The sequence below is a fragment of the Macrotis lagotis genome, chromosome 4 (assembly GCF_037893015.1).
Source record: "Macrotis lagotis isolate mMagLag1 chromosome 4, bilby.v1.9.chrom.fasta, whole genome shotgun sequence".
NCBI classification, from domain to species: Eukaryota; Metazoa; Chordata; class Mammalia; order Peramelemorphia; family Peramelidae; genus Macrotis; species Macrotis lagotis.
The window spans coordinates 120,995,884-121,016,170 of NC_133661.1; the positions used below are offsets into that span (position 1 = coordinate 120,995,884).

At 35.8% G+C, this 20,287-nt stretch overlaps 1 protein-coding gene across 3 annotated transcripts in view; it reads right to left on the reverse strand.

Moving 5' to 3' along the window:
• CEMIP (cell migration inducing hyaluronidase 1) overlaps positions 1-20,287 on the reverse strand; it is a 230,394-nt gene that overhangs the window by 181,192 nt on the left and 28,915 nt on the right. For 2 of the 3 annotated variants that reach the window (XM_074234001.1, XM_074234000.1), the window contains exons 3-4: positions 15,397-15,559; positions 8,370-8,530 (exon numbers count right to left, since the gene is read on the reverse strand). The exons of the other annotated variant lie outside the window; for it this stretch is intronic. The gene's annotated coding sequence lies outside the window, so the exon portion shown is untranslated. The remainder of the gene's footprint in view (positions 1-8,369; positions 8,531-15,396; positions 15,560-20,287) is intronic. 3 annotated transcript variants of the gene reach the window in all.

Sequence of the window (20,287 nt, forward strand, 5' to 3'; positions counted from 1 at the left end):
ATCACCTTCTTCCAAATTTAACCAGAACTTCTAAACAATCATTTCAAGAATCAGACAACAGGGGCAGCTAGGTGGTGCAATGGATAGAGCCAGTCCCTGGAGACAGGAAGACAGGAGGATCTGAGTTCAACTCTGTCCTCAGACACTTAATAATTACCTAGCTGTGTGGCCTTGGGCAAGTCACTTAATCCCATTGCCTTGCAACAAAATAAAACAAAAAAAGAATCAAACAGCAAAGGGCAAATGAGCAGCCTGGAACAACTGTCTTCTAGAATTCAATCAGGGCATTATTACCCAAGAGCAAACCTCAGTAGCAAAATGAGTCCAAACTGGAATTGTAATGGGACCATTAACTAGAACACAGCAGAAAATGAAAAACTGTGAGGTTTCTAAAATCCGGTCTTCTTTATTTCAATTATTTTTGAGTAAAAGGCAAAGAATGCAACTACAAAGTTGGGGTCTCTACTTAGGACCCTTTGGGATTCTTCCATAGTTTATGTGCAAAGGTTGGGATCAGGGCAGGAACTAACAAAAACAAATAAGGAAGGCACATCAGTCATTGGTAACTCAACCGGAGCCTCAGAAAGATCCCAAGAAGAGGAATTTGGCCTGTTTTAAGAGACCTGACGCCTGGCACTGCTGAGGTTTGGTTTGGAAAGGAAAAGGAAGGGAAGGAAAAGAGTGATGGTCCAGCACATCAAAGGGCAGCCAGATCCCTGTGAGGTAATTACAGATATCAATCACTCACATCTCACTGTTAGGGCAGTCTGAGATTTCGTCTGCTCAGGGGCAAAACATCACATTAGGATACATTTAAACTTGTCCTTTCTCAAGTACCTGTGAAAGCCAGTTGAGCAGAGAGATGGTATCTTTGAATACTACCCCATATCTCTGAAGAGTAAAGTCACAGAAATTTAGATTTTGATCTGGAAGGAACATATAGTTCATTTAGTTCAGCACTCTCTACAGGTATGGCAATTGAGACTCAGAGAACCCTTGCCCAAGGTTACACAGACTGAGAGAGCCAGGATCCAAACTCAGGTCTCTCCTCATCCCCAATCACTTACTCTGCCTTTTGCTAAATAGCTTAGGTCTCAGGACCAGTTGCCCACCTCAGGTTATTACCTACATCCCTAGCTGTATCAAGAATATTGTCTTTTACATGTGGTAGGAATTTAACAAATGTTTGTCAAATAGAATTGAATGTCATACTCTCAAGATGATGGATTTGATTTTAAACCTTCAAGGGTAAGAAAATGAGAATGGAGATTATTCTTCTTCTAGGGTCTACTGATGAATGGCAACAATCCAAAGGTTTATTATTGAAAGAGTCAAAGGATTCAGAAAGTCCCTTGAGCCTTTCCAAATTTTTATCATGTGTATTCAGAAAGCCCCTAAAATTGTTCCAGCTCTCCTAAAAATGAGTCATAAGGTGCTCGAAGTAACTATCCTAAAAAAAAACCAAAAAAAACTTATTTTTTCAGCTAATCCCCAGACCTAAACATAAAGACAGACTAGTATTTCCATTCAACTCTGTCTCTGGTCCCTTTATTCCACCCAGGCCATGAGCAGGCTTAAGTAGTCCCTAAGAGGTCATTTCTTGGAGATAAAAGGATCAAAACTGTTCTAAATGCCCCCTTTCACCTTTGCAATTGCTGTTCTTCATCCATCAGACTTTCTTCTATAACCAATCACTCTCAGTCTCCAAGATTTCTCAGATTTTCTCACTAATGAACCAGAGAAGGACAGAAAAGAGCTGCTCTGTCTCTCTTCTCTAACAAATGTTACTGATAAAACTTATAGATGTCATGCTCTATGCTACATCTCTAAGATAGCTGCCTAACAACAAGCTGTCTTAGAAATCAGAAGTCTTTTTTGAACCTCAAGATAGAAGTCTTTGAAGAACCAGGTATCCATCAATGCCCAAATTCAAGCCTACCTTCCTGCACTGAGATTAGGTTCCTTACTTAAGAGTTCTGGTTTATTTAGCTCAAGAAGTCTTAATGTCGGATCTGCGAACTTGTTGAGTTTTTCAGTATATTTTAATAACTACATTTCAAAATCATTGATTTCCTTTCATTATAAACCTGGATCCTCCCACAACTTTTTAATGTTGTCATAGATATAATATACCTTTGGGGTGGCTTTGGTTCTTATTGAATCAGGACCTATATAGTGACCAATTTCTTTCTGAGAACTGTGCTTCTTGATAACTTTTCCTAACATTTCCACTATCAAATAATACTTATAAAATCTAGAAGAATCAAAAGATGGCAAAACCTTTCATTTACATCCAGTGAGGAGGAATGATGGGAACAGAGGAAAGATTCACAAGCTGAGATCCTTTTTACTTAATGACTAAACTTCCTAATGTAATTTGAAAGGTATAGAACCCTAGTCCATCTTTCATTTTTTTTCCAGTTTCTTGAGGTTAAGGCATTACCTCCAGAAATATTTCATTCACATTCAACTGTAGTGCCCTAGATGAAATAGAATATCAACCCATTTGTATATCACTACATTATCTTGGGGGTTAGTTTAGTAGTACAATGAATAGAGTCCTGGTTCTGATATTGGGAAGACCTGAGTTTGAAACTGGTCTCAGACACTTAACTAGCTATGGCACCTTATATGTTTGCCTCAGTTTGCTCATCTGTAAAATGGGGATAATAATATGACCTACTTCCCAGAGTTGTGAGAATCAATTGAGATAATACATATGAAATACTTAGCATAGTGTCTGGAATATAGTAAATGCTATCTAAATGTTTATTGTTATTATTATTATAATTATTATCTTTTTTCTTAAGTTCAAATATGGAAATGGAACAAATAAATTTGAGCAAGGGGAAGTGAGAGAAAGTACAAATCATGAGATCCTATTAAGGCTTTTAGGTTTATAGGAATCACTATGAGGTAGAGGACTTTAATCCTAGGGCTTGTGAATTTGTTTGCTAAAAATATTGAGATAATTCCATTTTAATATACTTAGGTTTCTTTGTAATATTTAAAAACTTTTTTCTGAGAAGGGATCTATTGGCTTCACCAGACTGCCAATGGAATCTACACACAAGCTTAAAAAGTCCTTCTCTGCCTCATCTAGATGATCTGTATAGACATGCTCCTAACTTTATACTCAGGATGTTGTTACTTAAGACTTAAGCTTGGAGAATGTGTGAATAGACTCCTAGACTACTTTTCTCCTTCTGGAAATGGAAACTTATGTCCATCAATCAATCAACAAGCACTTTATAAAGTGACTTCTATGTGCCAATCACTGAGATAGATGTAGGATGTACAAAGATTGATTTCAGCCACATATCATGGATGCCTTCAGTAATGCAGAAAAATAAAGCCTTCCTCTTGGTTCTTTCAAAATACAACAAAGTGAAGCATAAGAGGTTTGTTAGGTGAAACCCTAAATCTGTACTGCTCATCTGCAAGGTCATGTCTTGAGAAAAGGGATATCATTAGTAACACACCTGCTAAGTAACAAGCCAGGGAATGTGTCCTAAAAAAATAAAACTACAATTTTGCCATTGATGACTACAACATTTAATCACTGCTTGTTGGGCATTTCCTTTTGGATGGATGCCTTCTGGAAGGTCTTGATCCATTCATATTAATAGTTTATTACAACTTTGCAAATACTGAGGAAAGATACTCTGGTTTTCAGGTGGACTACTTTCCTTAAATATAGAAATCCTGGTGAAGACTTACTGATAAAGTTTTGCAAACCAAATGTCTGCAAATCAAAATGCCTCATTATAAGCCTTAGTCCCCATAATGAATTATATAGGTCAAATTCATGAAGGACTGGGGCTCTGGAAGAATATTTTTTGGCAGTTTGGAAGAAGACACATGACTCACAGTATTTATAAGGAACAGGCTGCCCATTTTCCTCTGACTAGCCCTGGATAATCCAAGAGAATTCCAGAATCAACTTGCAAATGGAGGAGAATCAAAGAGCAAAACCCAACAAATGTACTGGAACACCCCCCCCACAGGATTTGGGGGAAAATCAAAAGCAGGAGCTATTTCTGAATGCCATAGGGGAAACTGACATTCACAGTGATGGAAATTGTGGATCTGTCTCTGCTCCTGTCACAACCCCTTTGTAACCTTTTCTTTTGCCCCCGTTCACAAGTCAACTTCTAAGAGAAAATGTTTCATGTAAAAGAATATCTTTTTTCCCTTATAAAACAATATAGAGATCTAAATAAATCTCGTCTCTCTAAATCTTAGGATGGGGAGGTCCTTGATCCCTGATTCTCTTTTACAAAAGCTTTGACAATGTAGGATAATCCATATATCATGTGCTTATTTTTCCTAAGGTCTTGAGAGCATAAAAGAAATAATAAACAGTGTCAGTATGACTGACACAATGTGGATTTGGATTAAGGAGACTGGGTTCAAATCCTGACTCTCTTCCCTGCTACCTGTGTGACTTTGAAAGGATGTTGGATCAGATGATCTAATGTTCCTTCCACCCCTAAATCTTTGATTCTCTGAAGTTAAAAGTATTTCACTATTACTGTTTGTACAGAGTATATCCAATTACAACTAAAAACAATTCTTCAGTGTAACTAAAGTATTTCTAAACTCTATCTGCTAACCTACCAATTTCAAGCAATGTTCTACTCAGCAAAATCCTAGTCAAATAAAAATAATTTAGGCAATCTGTTGGAATTAGTTGTAACAGATATAGGTGCCTCATGAGCTCAAGAAGACACAACACATACAAGGGCATCTCTGGTCCATTGTGCTACAGACCTAAATCCTGCTCATCTCCACTAATTTTTCTCAGGATTCCAACCTCCTGGTGATAGTTGCCATGTCTAGGCAGGAAGGGAAATGGGTGAGGCCCACTTAGGAGTTATATAACCTTCTGTTTTTAAGAACGAAATAAAAATAGGAATGTGTATTTTAGGAAAGAACTGGCTAGGAGAATCATGTAAAAACTTTCTGGAAAGCCCAGGATAACCATGAAAGTGGACTCCTCACTGTGCCTCTCTAGAAAGCTGGTTTGCCAAGATTTAGTCAAAGAACAAAGATGTCTGTAATGGGTTGAACTATCAGAAAAGTGGCATCTCAAACTATAGTAAAACAGATAGAGGAGATAGTTTTATCCTGTACTATAAAGCACTGGTCATTCATTGACTCATATGTTCACTGAGGTTAGATGATTGAATTTGGTGTTGGAAATTCTCCTGATGGATGAATTTGTGTAGGCACATACATTTGGCACTGTTACAACAACCACCAGACAGCACACTAGGCTGGGAGTTGGGAAACCTCTGTTTCAATCCCAATTAAAACACTGACTTTCTTAGACCTGTGGTCACTTTTGGAGTGAACTGACAAGATATCCTGGCATCATCCACACACAGCCTGAAGGTAAAACTTTCAAACTGTGTCTATATGATATAAATACAACCAGTTGAAATGTGAAAACATTTTGTTAATTAACTGGTTGCTTTACTTATATGGTGCCAAGTAACCATTTTGATTTCTTTTAAAAACTGGATTGATTTTTATTTTGATTAATTCAAATGAATCAATCTTTTGTTTTCCCATTATATAAACAGTACCTCAATTTCCTCAACTGTAAGATGTGGGAATACTGAAAGATTAGTAAAATAATCTCTGTGAAGTGCTTGGAATCCTTGAGGGAACTCAGTTTTGTAAAATGAAGATATTCTATCCAAAGAGCTGTTCTACCAAGTTCAACTTCAGACCTAGTGTTTTGTCAGAAGTTGAATTTATTTTCACCAATTTTATAAACAAAAAAGGGAGAAATTGTAACCTTTAAGGAGAGTCAAGCATTTTCAGAGGATGAAACTCCAAGTTCTGATAGACTTAGATCATAATCTTCTAGAGAATTGGTATTTTGTGATACACATTTCAAAATGACACGCAGTGTGATCACCCTGTTTCCCTTGGGACAGTGGTCACTCAATACTACTCTCCCCTTCCCAGTATTCACTGTACTGCAAAGGGGTCACCAGAATGCCCAATTTCTTCTGAAAAACAGTCTTTATTCCAGAGGATAAGTAATAACTTTGCATTGTATCCTATATATGGATTTTTTTTTAGTGGAGAGGGGGGAAGCCAAAATCTTTTTGCTAATAAAAGAGAGTTGGATATATAGATACACTGATATCTTGAGATTAACTCAGAAAAGCAAGGTACATTTTTTTATTTCACTCCATACCAAAGTTTTCATCCATCTCCCTTAGCAAGTTACCCTGAAGATGATGGTAGAGGCATGCTAGGACCTTTTATCTTAAAAATCTGACATTTCACTAAAGAATCTGCACTCTCTTATCTGGGACTCCAAAGAAACCATTAAAGAATTGAGGGATCATCCAGGAACTATCTTCTCATCTGGGGAAGCTAAATGGCACAGTGGATAGAACACTGTCCTCAGAATCAGGAGGCTGGGAATTTGAATTCAGCTCCTGACACTTATTAGCTGTGTGACCTTGGGTAAGTTACTTAACCCTGATTGCCTAGCATCCAAGTCATCTCTAGTCATCCTGATTCATAACTGGTCACTGAACCCAGATGACTCTGGATCAGAAAGTGAGATTGGTGACTTAGCACAACATCCCCTCACTCAAACACAATTCATGTGCTTATCATGGCATCACCTCCCTGATGTCATGGTTTTCTTCAAAAAAATGAAAGACAAACATCTTCTCATCTGAAACACTAAAGCTCATGGTTTAAAAAAACCCTATAGCCAGGATTAAGTCTACTTGGTCATTTCCTCAAAAAAGAGAAAGAATAATATCTTTCTGTCCTTGGTGGTCATATGAACTATGTGGGGAGATATGAACTACGTGGGGAGAAGCAATCAACTCACTTGCTTCATATTATCAAATTAATATCAAAACAGGCATGACTTCTTAAATAAAATTAATTCAACTAAATTTTATTAATCATCTACTATGCATTGTACTAAGGTCCAAGGACATCATACAAAGATAATTCCCTTAAGGAATTTATAATTCTTGATACTAGAGGAAGTAATATATAGTCACAACTAAGATTGATCATTAGTATAAGGATTAAGAGTCAGCATAGCCTAGTGGAGAGAAGGTAATTCTTGGAGTCAGAAACACTTGAAGTCAATTCCTGCCCTTGACACATCCTAGCTACCTTCATGGACAAGTGGCTTAACTTTCAGATTCCCAGAAGATCCCAAGACCAAAAATTATAGACAAATGGCCAATGTACACATTTCTGTGCACAAATGAAACCCCAGATCTAAGCAAGAAAGAAGACTATGATGCTGTGGATAAAGGACCACAGTTCTATGTGAAATATAAGGAAGGAGATATACCAAGTGCAGCTATCAGGGAAGACTGTGAGGAGGTAATGACACTTGAGCTAGCTCAAAAGAAAGGAAAGCATTTCATCTAGTGATCAGATTAAGAAGAGGGAAGATGAATTTATGGTAAGAAAGGAAGGGGGGAGAAGAGATACCTTGCACCTAGGAAATACTTATCAAGTCAAGTTGAAATACACAGAGAAAAATAACCTGATATAGTTTTGTTATACTGTATGATATATAAACTGATCATTGTATTGTTACAATTAAATATTGGATTATTATAATTAATCATCCTATAGTCAAAAGAAAGAGCAATATTATATTATAAGAGCCATGGATTAGGAATCAGAAGACCTAAATTCAAGTTTCTGCTCAGTCACTAATTGTCCATGTAACTTCTCAAAACTCATAAATCATTATCTCTGAAAGGCAGTTTTTAAGTTCAACACTCTCAGAATTACAGAACCTCAGAATTCAACCATGCAATAAGCATTTACCTTCATGTGCTAATAATATGCCTTTGGATTCACAGGTTTAGAACTGGAAAAGACCTTAAGAATCATCTAACCAAAGCTTTTCATTTAACAGATGAGGAAATTATGGCCTGGAGAAAGATGAAATGATTCATCCAAGGCCACAAACTTGTATATAGCAAAACCAGAATTTGAACCTGAATCCCTTGACTCTCCTTGGTGGGATAGCTGCCAGCTTTAATCCTCACACTCTACTCAGTAGCATCGATGGCTAGATCTTCCTATCCCTTGAACTGCTCCTGTTCTGCTACCTACTTTTACATGACCCTTTAATAATTTGGACAGTCTGACACTGTAATTGCCTACACCCTGAATCTTGGTGACTCAGACTATTAGTGAATGAGGACAGATTCTTAGCTCCTAGCTTACCAGTCTAGACTAGACAGCTGTAGGGAGAGGAAAAAGAATTTGGAGTTTTGGCATTTTATCATGATATCATCTAGGGCATAGTGGTGCTGGTATATAGCTGACATAAAATAGAAAGGAAGGCCAAATACCTTGTGATGCCTCATAGAGTATCAAAATGGATCTTGAAATCACAGAAACGATGAAAGAGAACACAGAGACAAGGAAGTATGTGATCTAGGTGCAGAATTGGTCTGGAAGGGTAGAGTCCTGAAGAGTGGTGGACCACAAGTAGCAAAGACTTCACATTATCCTAGAAACACAGGAAGAGAACATAAAAGAATCTACTCCATTTTCCAAGAGAGAAATCCATTCTATGTTGTTCCCAACAGCTGTTCACCCAAATAAATCCCAGTTCTGCCACATATTATTTGGGAGGTCATTTAGCTCTTCAGCTTCAATCCCCTTGCTTCTAAAGAATCTGGTATCTAATTGGAATCATTGTAAGTATCAATTACAATAATGTAAATCAAATTATTTATTAACTTTAATGTATTATATTAAGCTAAGATATTATTAACACTATGAATACTTCCTCTGATGGGGAGCCCAGTGTCTCAACAAGTGGCTCATTCCATGTTGGATAGCTTTAGAACTTATTATGACATATTCATAGTAACTTTTTTGTTCAATCATTTTAGTCATTTTTTAGTTCAATCATTTTAGTTTAATTCTTTGTGACCCTATTTATAGTTTTCTTGGCAAAGATACTGGAGTGATTTGCCATTTCCTTCTGCTCAATTAACAGATGAAGAAACTAAGGCAAATAGGGTTAAATGATTTGCCCAGAATCACCTGGCTATTAAGTATGAGACTGGGTTTGAACTCAGAAAGAACAGTTTCCTGACTCCAGACCCAGCACTCCAACCACTGTATCATCTAGCTTCTCAATAGGTTATACATTATCTTTAATGGTCATCTTTAAATGAATCCTGTTCAATACAATAGCCAGAAATTAATACCAAATAACTTTTATTGCTCTAACTGTTCATATATTCAGTGCTTAAATCCTCCTAGAGAAATAGTAATTTTCCAGGAAAAGAAAAAAATCTGCTTAAAACCTTCCTTCTGGATGGGAAATCTCTCTGTTCAAGCTAATCTATTTTATTTGATCTACAGAACACCATTTTGTGGTGCCAAAGAAGAGAAGGAATTACACTGTCTGGAGTGTGAAAGATAAGAAAATGTGGAAGATTTCTCTCCCTCATTCCCCAGTTTCTGGTCTGTTATCAGAGAAAATGTCTTGATATTCAATCAAGCATGTATGGTCTTTGGAACTGAAATCCGTAGTAATCCTACACTCATTACTGAGCACTTTTCAATGCAATATATCAATGCAAAGGCTTTGTGTTAGGAGACTGTTTCCTCTCCTCATTCATTATCTTATACCCTGAATTTTTAAGCTTGTATCCAATCTTGATTATTGGAAAGAGGGCATTGGTAATGGACACATTCCAGGAAAAGTGTTTATTTGTCCTTCTACCAAGCCAAGGAAAGTTTCTATGGTGGAAAAAAGTGCTTCACTATCCTACCAAGTCATAATGGGAAGATTATAAATAGAAATAAAAAAAACCATTTCTACATATTTATACATCTACATCTAACTCCTAGGGCTCCACAATCCCCAAAGATACAGATCCATTTTCTCTCTCTTATAAAATTTCCTCAGGAAAAAAAATGTTATTTTCTGATGTTCCTCAAATAATCTTCCCTACAATAAAAAAATAAACAACTGACTTTATAAGGCAATAATGACAACTCAGATCCTTTAGACTGAAAGGAATCTTAAGGGGTCATCCAATCACATGTTCTCTTTTAATAGTTCATGAAATTGAGGCCCAGAGAAGGGCAATAACTTTACCAAAATCACATAGCTGGGGCCACAACTAGAAACTAAGAGCTATAGATCTCAACCACCAGTTTAGATTTGTGGGACTTGTCCAGTCACTGACTTTTTCTTAGAGTCCTAGGATTTCTTCATAGCTAGAAGCAATTTTGAGCACCTTGCAAATAACAAAGCAGGCATAAACCTAGCAAGGTACACTGTATAATTGTATATTGGAAGTGTATTTCCAACATGGATATCTATGATACCATTGAAGGTTGGTACACAATAAAAAGTGTGGAACCTTACCAGTAATTATTGATCTGGAGAATACCAATGGATTGTGACAAAGCAACATAGAAAGAATTTTCAGTATACTTGAAAAATACCTGTTTTCTACAAAGGATAAGATAGATCAAGAATTCAGAAGTAGCAGGAAGGTGCCATGACCTGGGTCATGAGGCCAATAACCAGGTTGAAAGATAATACTGTGGGAATGAAAAGTGAGGATATCATTTATCCAGTGTTTCCTGGTATAGGGTAGCATACTACAGTCAAAAGAGAGTGGCACCTTAGTATAATTTATAGGAGTTATATCTTATTTAGTTGGGGATAAAATATAGCTATTATCATGCATAGAATGCTCCAGAAGGAATCTGGGCAATCTCTCTTTTGTTCCCCTTATGTCTCCTTAAAGTGGAACAAGTTATCTATGGTAGGTGCAAACTTCACTTTTCCCCAAATTTTATAGCACTATTAAATCTATAACTTAAAGCCTTTCTACGATTTAATTCATGTTCTTGAATGATGACTTAGGTTTATACTTTTTTTTATTTTTAAAATTTTCCTTTATTTTTATTTTTGGGGGGACTTATCTTTTAAGAGAAAGGAAAGACTTATACAAGTCATAAGAAAAAGAGGCAAAGAGATTGTGCATATGTCATAGAATGAGCTCAGTTCCCTGACCAAGATATTCATGTGGAATCTCCTGGGTATTTTATATATTATAGAATCACCATCAAATACAAACATTTACCAGTGGGGAGACTGATAAATGCACATGTACAGTAATACACAGAAATACATATTCATAGGGATCATTCACGAGATAAGGAGATCTCATCAAATCAAGATACAAGAAAAGAAGATAGACCTTTACTAAGAGAAGGGAAGAGAAGATGCAAAAGCCTTGCCTCACTCAGGTAAGAAAGAGACCTACCCCACTTGAGTGAGAGTTACTTGAAACGTCAGTAAATATTATATAAGGGAAGGGGGAAGGGGAACCTCACCTCTATTATAAATTATAGTGAACACATAAAATCTCTGAGGTAGGTAGGACCCACCACAGGACAACCTTGAATTTTTAGAAATCCTTTAAAGTTTTGTGTCATACAAAATAAGACCTGTTTTATATTTGATGTCTTTTTAGTTTAAGTGTTGCCTTAAAGCAAAGAACCTCTTTAAAGAAAGATATAAGCTAAATTCTGATGTTCCCAGTGGAAAACCTTTATGGAAGTATAAGCCAAAGAGATTATTATTAGAAAGAAGCCCTAAGAATGAACTCAGTCCATCTGTTAGAAAAAGAAAGTCTAAAGGCTCCACTAACAGGTGGGTTACAATAGACACACAACACCGATTCTTAATGCTGGGATTTTCCCGAGTCCTTTGGAGGTACCTTTAGCAAAGAACAGTCTTAAATGGCTTAAGTAGGATTTAGCTCTGCATTATTCCCTGAGTTTGTTTTACTGCCTACCAGAGGCATGAGGGTACAGGATAGGATACACCAAGCATATTAGACTCTTCAAGATTTTGTAGAAAATATGTTTTCAATAGACTGGATCCCTAGAGTATAGAAATTGGAAACCAAGGACCTGCATTTGAATCCTTGCTCTCTCCACTGACTTTATAGTCTTTGGAAAGTTATTTAGCCTCAGTTGCCTCAAATGTAAAATGAGAGTGCTGGAATAGAATCAGAGGTATTTAACTCATGGTCCTAAGTAGACTTCAGGAGGGGGAACCATATTAAATATAATTGGAAAATATGTAGCAAATTAAATAAAACTATAACACAAAATAGATACGGTTAATTTATGATTTTCCAAATCAATTTATGAGCAACAGGGAACAATTTCTATTTGAGTTTGGCACCAGTGGACTAGATAATCTGAAAAGTCCCTGTTATAAATCCTATGCTAATCACCTGAAGGCAACACTATGGGTTTAGTTGGCACTGATCTAGGGATAAGGAACTCAGTCCTACAACAGATTAAAGAATTCTTCTAGTATTATCTCCAGTTAAATGTAAACATTATTTTAAAGTTGATTTTCTTTCTTCAGAACAAATTCTGTCCTATATCCTTCTCTCTATTAGGCTTTCAGACTTAGGTGCTAAATAATTTTTTCTGCCTGTGAAATATTTATTATAAATATGACTACATTTTTTTAACCTAAGGAGAATCTTCAGTGGCTTTAATAGAATATAAACTCCTTGAGGGCAAGGTTTTTTATTCTATTTTTGTATCCCAAACCCCTGAACTAGTGCCTTGAACCTAATAAGATGCTTAATAAATACTTGTTGGAACAGATTTGTCATAATATTAACTCCTTGAAAAGGAAAAAAAAATAATCATCAGTCACCTTAAGAAAGAGGATAGAGATAGGAGAATGTGACTAACTGGTTATGGCAGAAAGTTTAGAACTGTGAAGGAGTATGCAGGCAAGGGACAGCTCCATATGGATAGTTCCCCTTCTCACTTAGATAAGAGGAGAAGAAAACAATAATCATTGCCCCTTACAAGACAACAGACCATTCTTAGGTTTCAGAAGATTTTAGAGCTACAAGAAAAGGTTATCTTCTCCACCACCACCCCCCCTTAGGTGACAGATGAGGAAACAGACTTAAAGAAACAACAGGACTTTCTCATAACTATACAGACAGTAAGGAGCACAACAAACCCAGATTCCCCAATTCAATATCCAGTACTCTTTCTACTGCATCATACTTCCTTGTTTATAAAGTTATGTGATAGAAGTAGGGAAATGGAGGTAACAGAACCCAAAAAGCTATGTCTCTCACCTAAAGCCAAGTGAAGTTTTCCAAATAGAATGTAAAGGCAAAAGAAATGTTTCTGTTGTTTCATCAAATATTCTTATCTTGTACAAAAAAAAACCACCAAATAATGGGTTTTGTGCTTTTTTATGCTATCATTTAACTTGGCTTATTTGAATGTTTATTTTTATCAGCAGTTGCTAGGTTGGAACTTTTAAGATTGATGCCAAGTACCATGTAATTTATGTATTAGGGCTATTTATTGTATTTATTAACTATAGGAGCAAGACATCTCCAATGACTCCTAGTTGACTAATGAATGAAGTCCAAATTCCTTAGCTTAGCAATTCTCAGTCCTCCATAATCTGGCACCACCTGACTTTCCAGTTTTATCTGTCACTTACTATTTCACCTACATGCTTTCTACTCTAGTAAAGTTATACAAACTCATTCATAATTATGGAATTCCTAAGTGCCCTACCCTTTCCACTTTAATGGCATTGTCCACATCTTCAGTGCTTGGAATGCCCTTCCTCATCTTGCGTATTTCAACCAACCAGAGAACTTGGTGAAAAAAAAATCCATTTTTTTAAGCTGGTTTGGATTCCAGTTTCCCTATGAAGTCCCAAGCCAAAGGTGAGATCCTCTCATCTCTAAATCCTCATAGCACTTTCTTTTGAACACTCACATTCACAATATTTTATTTCTAATTTTTTGTGATTTACATTATGGTCATAATCCTAATTATTAATAATGATTATCAATACTTAATATAATTATTGATACTTAATAGTATTATCTTGCTAATTAGTTACCAAAATTTTATTAATATTAATACTAATAATACATTTATATGATGCTTTAAGGTTAACAAATACTAATTAATACTAATAACATTTATATGATGCTTTAATGTTAACAAATTGTATTCCCCTGTAGAGGAAACTATACAAGCTCCTTTTAGGTAGAGAATTATATTTTGATTTCTTTCCTAGGGTAAGCATTTTATAATGCCTGTTGAATGAATTGTGTTCATTATATGAGAAAGGACTTGAGCAGAGTATATTAAACAAGAAATGAGATATTCTTTTTTTTATGTCCAGGGATTTGGCATCTAGATACTATGGCTCTTAGATGTACAGGGGAAGCCCACAGTCATTCTTCATGACTTCTTATGCTTACTGAAAATTAGGTATGTGAAAGGGATATAAGTGAGGAAGAGTCCAACAGGCACAAGTGAGGTGGAGTCTTACACTGGTGATAAGTATGAAATCTGTTTGTCCCTTCCCATGCTCTTGATTGGACTAAAGGACTCTAACAAGGTCATGAACCAAAATCAAACTTACTCAGAAAAGGGACCACACCTATTCTGGTCCTGAACAGCAGGACATTCAAGAAATAATAGTGTGCTCAAGGGCCTTAACAAGAACTACAGTCAATAATAAAATATGAGGCAATAATAACAATAATCACTGAAAATAAACACTTGGACTTCTTGGGAAGGAATCAAGATGAAGGAGTAGGGAAGCCCTCAGCTCTCCCAATATCCCCCCCTCCAAATAATCCCTTAGATCAAATTCTGGCATTGCAGAGGCAACAAAAATTCTAAATGAGATGTTCTCCCGCTCAAGACAACTTAGAAAATCAAAGAGAACTATGACCCAGGGGTGGAGGCCAGCCTGGGACCCATGTGTATGTAAACCCCACCAGTGATGGAAGTAGGCAGTGGTGACAAAAGCAATAGCAGTTTCAGGGGCTCTCAAGTCAGAGATGATAAGGGGAGACAGATATTTTTGAAAGCCAAGTGACCAAAATTCATACTAATCTTTTTTGAATTCTTTCTATAATATATCAGTTCACTGAGATTCTGTAGAAGGCAGCAATTTAGAAAGCACAATTGATGCCCCATCAAGGATATAAAGGGTCAAGGATAAGCTCAAGTTACAGACTCTCTCCATTACAGTGAGAGTGTCACAGTACACTACACACGAGTTGTAGGATAAATTACACTATGATGAGTTGACCCACACTATTCCTGAAGATGTCAAATAGGAAAAAGCACTTTATAGTGAGGATTTTTTCCTGTTTATATTGAACAAATAAAGAACTTTACACATTGACTTAAGTCTTTCTCAGTAACATAAGAGAGTTTGTGATCAAGGGTATTCAAGATAAGCTTGTGCTCACCATTACTAAAAAATAAAAAAGCTTATCAGTAGAAAAGAGAATATAGGGACATTCTTACTTTGGGGTTCTATCTGTAGCATATCATTCCACATCATTGTGAGGCAGCCAGGTTACCAAAGTGACCTACAAGATATCTGGGTGCTTAGCCAATGACTCCTTCAGATCAGAGAATGAAATCCTCATCACTTTCATAATCACTGCAGTTGAATTACTGGACCAACCTGTCAAAAAACAAACAAAGCTCTAAGTCTAACTCCTCAAATAGAAAAAATATCATTAGAAAAGCTGAAGCATGGCTCACTCATTGATGACTAGAATTTGTTTCATGAATGGACTGTTGGGTCCATTTCTGCAACTATAAAATTTAATGAGTCTATGAAATGGCAGGCATTTATTAGTAGAATTTGTGAAGGAACAAGAGACGGCTCAGAGAACACAACCTTTTCTGGATCTCAATTTCTTCATTTATAAAATGTAGGGTTGAATTATATGATTCCTAAAGTCCCTTCTGGCTCTTAATCCCCAAAATATATGACAGAATTTGACTCTGATCAGCTAACATAATTTTAGATTAGATCGCATCTTAATTTTATTCCTTTAACTCTTGTTCTGTAATTCAGTGGAATATCTGAGCTCCCCTCCAGTTCTAAAATCTGCATTAAGTTTGTTTCAATTCAGAGGGAGGCTCATTTGGAAAAGGACAAGAGGGTGTTCTGAAGACAAAAGTTCCTTTTGCACCAGTGGACTTTAGCTTTAATTAAATTAAAGACACCCAACCTACCTGTGAACACCATGACCTCACATTTATATACCCACACTAACAAAGAGAGAATCAATAGCTCACTACTTTGGGCAAACATTGGGGATTTGTACCAACTTGCCTCTCAGTTCAAGCCCAAGTAATACTAAGATGACAAAGCCTTTCCATTTCAAAAGCAATATGAAATCACAGAAGAGAGGGGGGAAAAAAACTGTATATCACATGAAATCGGAAAAATAGTGACAATGTAAATATTTGGGATTCATACCTGCATGTTTTTTCCTCCCTTCTCTCTTTTCCTAATCATTGAAAACTCTGAGAGGGGTTTCTTTTTATCTTGTTTCTACCAGAATACGTATGGGCACTATGTTCACCTATTTTCATGATGGATTTCATTAGATGTATGATTATAGATGTCAAGCTGGAAGGAACTCCCAAGATCATTCAGCTTAATGCTTTCATTTTACAATAGGAATACCAATGATGAGAATGGTAAATGACATGCAGAATGTCATATAAGATATTAGAAGCAGAGGGGAAATTGGAACCCAGCTCTTTTTATTCCAGAGCAGTATTTTGTGCTCACCATTACTAAAAAATAAAAAAGTCAAAACTTGATAACAGTCACAGAGCCAAATATTCTTGTAAAAAAAGCATTAAGAATTCTTTCAAAAGGTGGAAAAAACTGTTTTGGGTGAAGGACATGATCATGAGGCAGTAGACCAACCCTAGGTAAAGAAAAACTGGGTGAGGAAAGAGTGTTCAGGTGTCCAAGTGAGCAGGACAGTGCAGCATAGGACAGTGGAGAACTAGAAGCAGAAGGAACCAGGTCCTGGAAATACTGATACCCAGAGAAAATGACCTTTCTGTTCCATCCCTTGATAAATATTTTTAAGTATCTTGCACAGGCATTGTTCAGTGTCAGGGGGGGAAAAGGCAAAAGATAGTAGCTGCCCTCAAGGAGTTAACATTCCAATGAAGAAGACAACATGCAAAAAAATACAAAGTGAATTATATTCAAGACGAGTAGGAAATAATTAAAAGAAGGAAGGCACTAGAATTTAGAGGGTTAAGGAAAGGCTTCCTATAGATGGTTGAATTTCAGTTAGGACTTAAAAGACAAGGAGGTCAAATAGTAGGAGCTGAGAAGGGAGAGTGTTCCTAATTATAGTTCTGCTAGATCTCTGGCATAGCCTAATGTGGGGATCTTTGGAAGAAATTTTGACAGGGAAAATTTAGTGGAAATTGACAGGTAATTATACCCTTGGTTTTTCCTTCCTGAGGTCCAAAGTCCTCATTTCCACAAATCTGATAAGAAAAGGACATGTCTCAAAAGGGAACCTTCATGATAAGTTACACATATTTTCCCACATATAAGCTCTCTTTGTCAGCAGAACCTACCAGTATTTTCTTAGACTGTAATGTTAGACTTAGCAATTTACTTTCATGTTCTAATTAAAGACTTGACTAATTTTTTTTTAAAAAACTGCTTCTCCAACCAGAAAACTGGTTAGTCTAAACAATGAGCTAATTCTTACTCACTAACAACAACTAGCTCAATTGTATTCAGTTTACAAATTTAATAATTTTTTATTCATTCTTTCATTCATCATTCATTCAAGAACAATAAAAGAACTCTTAACATTCAACCAAGAATACTTAATGACCCTGTCATTCACTTGAGGGGAAGGAGGGATACCTTAAGAAAAATCTCCTTGAAATCATTATTCAAAATTAAATATAGTTGGTTGTAGACTGAAATGCAGTCAAGTGACTTGTAAATTTATACTCCAAGACCAAGCCGGACATCAACAAATAGAGACCCTACTAAGGAGCCTTCCAAAAGCAGCATCAATTGATTTGGATTGAATTCAGAGAAAGTTAATGCAAAATGAAAAGTATCTTAAATTCATTGTTTTGCACAAAGTATGATATTCATAGATGCTTGGTGAATTAAAATTGTTAAATTCATATAGTCAAAGTACCTATTTGGCACCCAAAGCTGGTAACTAGAAGAAATTCATGATATTTTCTGGGAAAATTTAAATAGAGAGTAGTTTTCTGATACGATAGGCCATCTTGGCATACTTCCTTTCATTTCAGTGATGTACCATACAACAATCTGTCTAGAAAACTATGCCTGATAGTTATACTACCTGAAAATGTAAGTCAGTCAAACACCATATAGTGAATTTATATAAACACAGGTCAAAGAAATATCCGTGGTGTCAAGAAGATCTATGTTCGAAACATTGCCTTAGACTCATAACTAACTGACCATGAGCAAGTCATTTAAACCCAGAAAAGGATCTAAATCTAGAACTATGCGGCCTAGACAAGCTGTATATCTACATTAATTAGAGAAGTTTCTACATAGTGAATTCTCCTTTGCAAATTATTGATTTAGACAAAAAAATCAGGTGTGAGAGGAGATGGAGTGGAATTGTACTAAAAGATATATAGGAGTTAATCCCAAATGAAATAATCCCAGTCCATAAGGAACTTCCCAGTGTAATATTAATGAATTTATAGCCTATGTAAAATGCATTTAAACTTTATGGACTCATCTTAAAAATGGGACAATAATCCTAATACTAGCTACTTTCTAAGGCTTTAGTAATTGATTAATGCAATCATAATGCATGTATGACTTCACATATACAATGTGTATCATTTTGTTGCTTTCTCAGTGGGTTGAGGAAGGATTTGAAGAAAGGAGAGAATTTGGAACTCAAAATAAAAAAGAATGTTAAGGAAAAACATTGATCTGTATATTACAATTTTCAAATTTGTCATAAAATGATGCTGATATTTTAACTCCTAAACTGATAGTGAAAATTATGTGACTGAAAAAAGAATAATAATAAAAAGAAATTGGTAAAAATAACAATAATAGTCATGCATGTAAAGAATTTATGTCTATGTCAAGAGTCTTTCAAATGCAAACATTTGAGTAAGGGAAAGAACACTGGATTTAGAATTAGAAGACTGGATTAAAATCCCATTACGAACATTTATTAGCTGTGTGGCTTTGGGCAAATCAGTTTTCTCAACTTTAAAAGCGGTAGTAATGATGTTTATATTACCTACCTCATGGGGCTCAGGAAAATGCTTCGTGAACTCCAAAGTAGTTATGAGCATAATAATAATTGTGATTACTATCAGATGTCATCTACAAAGTTAAGTGAGGCTAGTGGAGTTTCCATGAATAGCAAGCTATATACTGCTACTTCTTGATAGATTAAGTACAAAAAAAAAGAGAGAGAGAGAGAGCCCAGTTCTGGTTTTATTGAAATCAAAGATGAAGAAATACCTATTATATGATTTTCAATTTTTGAAATAATCAAGTGATTTGATACCAATAAATGAACTTCTGTACATCTTTATATTTTAACAAGTCTTCTAAATTCATTAGTACTCATTAACAACTAATCAATCTTTTTCAAAGAAAGAATCCAGAAAGGACATTTTTAAAACTAAAATCTGTACCTTTCTACTGGAGTAGATGTTTGTAGTGAGTCTAAAGTCAACATTTCTTTTTTCTTTTATTTTGCCCATGCTATAAGTCCAGTAGCCACTCATGGTCTCAATCTTACTACTGATTGGCACAGTATGACCTCTTTCATTTCCAATCTGCACCAGTCAAACCATCCTTAGGCAGCCAGATGCCCCTGCTTCTACACTCTGATTCTCACCATGTCAGTGCTAGACCTAATAAGTTAGTAAGTACTTCTTTACATAAACCAAAATCTACTTCCTTATAATTTTTTCAAATATCTTCAGAAAATTCTTAAAGTAAAAATGATTACCTACCCTATTTCTCCAGAGACAAAAGGTAATGTCCTGTTCAGAAAGAAGATGCCCAGTTCTCCCAACAGTGGTGTTCTTCTAGTAGTGTGCTTATGTCTATGGATTCCTTTCTTTTCTTATACTCTCCTCTCTTTAACCAAACATTCTTAATGAAATGTACAATCTGGAGTAGCTCTTCCCAATAAGATCTGGAAACCTCAACTTAACTTGGAGTGGCATCAACAAGGCAAAAAGGACTTTAGAAATCATTTGGAAATTAACATTATTATCCCCAAACCAAATCTAAAGTAATTTTCTCTGCCAAATATTCAGACAAGGCTGAGCCATGATCATGTTCTCTCTTAATTTTAATGGTCAACATTCTGCTTTTCTGCTTATG